Below are 4,817 nucleotides of genomic sequence, written 5' to 3' on the forward strand. Positions count from 1 at the left end.
TGTGATTCATTACACACACACACACACACACACACACACACACACAGACACACACACACAGACAACCATATTGTACACACATGTTCAATGTCAGGGAATTTAAAAAACACTTGCTTCCCAAAGGATACAGCTTACAGCTCCCTCTCAACACACACACACACACACACACACTCACACACATACACGCACACACAGAGAGGCACATACACACACACTTGCACATGTCCCAAACCGAAAGAGCTCCCTCTCAATATCCTTGTTAGGAGTGAAAGGTGGAACATTAGAAATTGTCACTGAAGTTGATGGTGAAAACAGGAGAGGAGAGGAGAAGAGGAGGAGAGAGGAGAGGAGAGGAGAGGAAAAGAAGGGGAGAGGTGGAGGAGGAGAGGAAGAGGAGAGAGGAGAGGAAGGGAGGGGAGAGGGGAGGAGAAGAGGAGAGGAGAGGGGAGGAGAGGGGGAGAGGAGAGGAGAGGAGAGGATTAGAGAGGAGAGGAGAGGATTAGAGAGGAGAAGAGGAGAGGAGAGGAGAGGAGAAGGGAAAAGAGAAAGGGAACTGGCGGTGTGAGAGTGAGAGTGAGTGTGAGTGTGTGCGTGTAAATGTGAGTGTGTGTGTGTGTGTGTGTGAGTGTGTGTGTGTGTGTGTGAGAGTGTGAGTGACTACCTGAGGGTTTTGGTTCCGGGGTCTTTTCAATCTTCTTATTGAAACTTCTCCGCACAGAATCAATTCTCTTCATGACACTCTCACTACGATTTAATGCACCTGAGATTAAAAACACACACACACACACACACACACACACACACAGACAACCATATTACACAAACACATTACACACACGCACACACACAGACAACCATAATACACAAACACATTATACACACACACAGACAACCATAATACATAAAGATATTACACACACACACACACAGACATATACACACAGACACACACACACACAAAAACACATTTGACCATATTTCACACACACACACATTACACATACATACACAAACACACAAACTCAAGCACATTAAGTACACACACACACACACACACACACACACACACACACACACACACACACACACACAGAAACACACCCATACACTGAAACAAACACTTACAACCACATGACAGACACACACAAACATTTAACCATACACCCCCACAGCTGCCATCGGAGACCACACACACACACACACACACACACACACACACACACACACACACAAACACACACACACACACACACAAACACAAACACACACACTCTCACACACACACACACACACACACACACACACACACACACACACACCATCTCTAAGCCTCGTCTGGAACCACAGACACTAGATCAGCCATCTCAAAGCCTCGTCTGGAACCATAGACACTAGATCAGACCAGAGAATTTCTAGATCACATATGTATGTCAAACTCAAGGCGCGGAATGTTCATATCCGATCTGCAAGATGGCTCTGATCTTCTATTAACACTAATCTGCATTCTGATACTAGCTAGCCCATCCTGATACTAGCTAGCCCATTCTGATACTAGCTAGCCCATTCTGATACTAGCCCATCCTGATACTAGCTAGCCCATTCTGATACTAGCCCATCCTGATACTAGCTAGCCCATTCTGATACTAGCCCATCCTGATACTAGCTAGCCCATTCTGATACTAGCCCATTCTGATACTAGCGCATTGTCTGCATTATGGGTGAGGGAACTACACATCCCAAACTGCACTGCAACAGACATATTGCATCAGTAAACACCTACCTGAATACTTAGTTAGCAAGAGTACAATCTTGTACCTTTACCCCTAACCCTGTCATCAGACTAACCCTGTCATCAGATGCTCATCTATATCTTTACTCCTGGCTGTTTACCTCCGCAGAGGATCTTATGTTTGCGGTGTGGTTTGTCTGTAGGCAGGATTACGCAAGAAAAGTTCCACTTGTGAGATCATTATTTTTTAAATGACACACAGACACACACACACACACACACACACACACAGACACACACACACACACACACACACACACACACACACGCATTAGGCAGTCCTGCCCGCTGTTTGTCTTCATTCGGACTTGATGGACTAATTGAATATTATGTAATATATGTAAGCCCACGGTTCATTTAAAATCCATTTCCATAAAAGGTATTCCCTTCCCCCAATATACATCTCACACACACACACACACACACTCTTCCCTTCGCCCAATATACATCTCACACACACACACACACACTCTTCCCTTCCCCCAATATACATCTCACACACACACACACACACACTCTTCCCTTCCCCCAATATACATCTCACACTGCTGTGGCACTACGCCATGTAAGCACACACACACACACACACACACTCTTCCCTTCCCCCAATATACATCTCACACTGCTGTGGCACTTTATGGGAGGCTATTGGCTACTTCCACACTACGCCATGTAAGCACACACACACACACACACACACACACACACACTACGGCATGTAAGCACACACACGCACACACACACACACACACACACAAACATACACACACACACACACACATACACACTACGGCATGTAAGCACACACACGCACATACACACACACACACACACACACACACACACACAAACACACTACGGCATGTAAGCACACACACGCACATACACACACACACACACACACACACACACACACACACAAACATACACACACACACACAGTCTCACACACTACGCCATGTAAGCACACACACACACACACACAAACAGACTCTCACACACACACACACACACACTCTACGCCTTGTAAGCAAACAAGATTGAATGGAGTAAAGCCTCAACTTTTGGTTTCACAATTAAAGCAAACAAGCAAGACTCCTGTATACACACACACACACACACACATACACACACACACACACACACACACACACACACAAACACAAACACACACAAACACACACACAAACACAAACACACGCATACACACACACACACACATGCATACACACACACAGACACACACACACACACACACACACATGCATACACACACACACACACAAACACAAACACACACACATACACACACACACACACATGCATACACACACACACACACACACACATACACACACAAACACAAACACACGCATACACACACACACACATGCATACACACACACAGACACACACACACACACACACACATACACACACACACAAACACAAACACACGCATACACACACACACACACACATGCATACACACACACACACATACACACACACACACAAACACAAACACACGCATACACACACACACACACATGCATACACACACACATGCATACACACACACACACACACATGCATACACACACACAGACACACACACACGCACACACACACACACACACACTCACTCCTGTAGCCAAGCGTTTATGTTTATTTCCCAGGACAGCTGCATAACTATCAGATATGTACTCAAGTTCACCGCTATCATTGATTGATTGTGTTTAAGGAGTCTTTGATTTAGACCGTTATTATTTGTAAGGCTATGGGTTTTTGTGTACTTGAGTTCAATGTTGTTATTTGTAAGGCTATGGGTTTTTGTGTACTTCAATTTCGTTGTAGGACGGTGCATTGACATAAAGGTGTAGTTATCAATGTATAGGCCTGGGCTCCAAATGACTAGGCTTACACACAGATTATTCTGTGAGTGTGTGTGTGTGTGTGTGTGTGTGTATTATGTGAGCTGGGGTATAATAATAAACGAACATGAAGAAGCAGGCTGACGTTTAGGTCCTTATTCATTCATAACGTCATTATTGCTTCTTGTGAATGCCAAAGCACCGTCAACAAACGATGTAACAACACAAATTCTGAATGCAAACATTTGTATTCATGCCCCGGATCACGAAATAAGCTGTACACCTTTTAAACACAAAGGTGCATTGATTAATCCACTGATGCAGACAGGTTGTGACGCCTTCTGAACACCCCTCTTGAGATGTCAGTGTGGCGACGGAATCAAAGATTCATAATTGACATCAAAGATTCATAACCTTTACCACTCCATACAAATAAGTAACTCATTTAAACTTTGCTCCGCAAAGATCACCTATTAGATCGATTATTCAGGCATCGCGCACACTGAAAAATCCCTCCGTTTACTTCCGTGGGAAAATGAGTCTACATGTCGAGCGTCTTATAGAAACAGAAACGCGCACAAATATATGATTAAAATGATATATATAATAAAAACATTCCGTAATTTTGTAATAATGCTTGTCAAATAGTCAAGTACTAGTATTTCTCTATAGGCTCCGTTAATACAGCGAGTGAGATACGGCACGAACTCGGAGCTGGACTTTGTTCAGAGCACATTTCTGAAACGGCTGAATAGTTCTGAGTAGCTTTCTGAATAGTTGGTGTGGGAAGAGAGCGACTGGATGCCGTTTTAATGAGCAGCCAGGACGGACTCACCTGTGAAAATGTGCACACCTGTGGTCTCCTCGTCGTCGGTTCGGTCTCCACTCCAGCCGCCAGCTCACCTGAGGGGAAAGACGTTTTTAGTTTCATTTTGTACCTTTTACTGCGGGCCATAAACCAGGTTCATACATATCTGTCGGGTAAAGAGGCGTGGTAATCGCAACCGATCAGCGATGGAATGGTGATTGTTACGGCTGGCTCGTGAGACCACAACATACAACATTGGAGGCAGACGACACAGTTATCTTTCTATTGCTGAGAGAGCGAGGGAGAGAGGGAGAGGGAGAGGGAGAGGGAGAGAGAGAGAGAGAGA

This window comes from Clupea harengus, chromosome 14 (assembly GCF_900700415.2).
Source record: "Clupea harengus chromosome 14, Ch_v2.0.2, whole genome shotgun sequence".
In the NCBI taxonomy this organism is placed as follows: Eukaryota; Metazoa; Chordata; class Actinopteri; order Clupeiformes; family Clupeidae; genus Clupea; species Clupea harengus.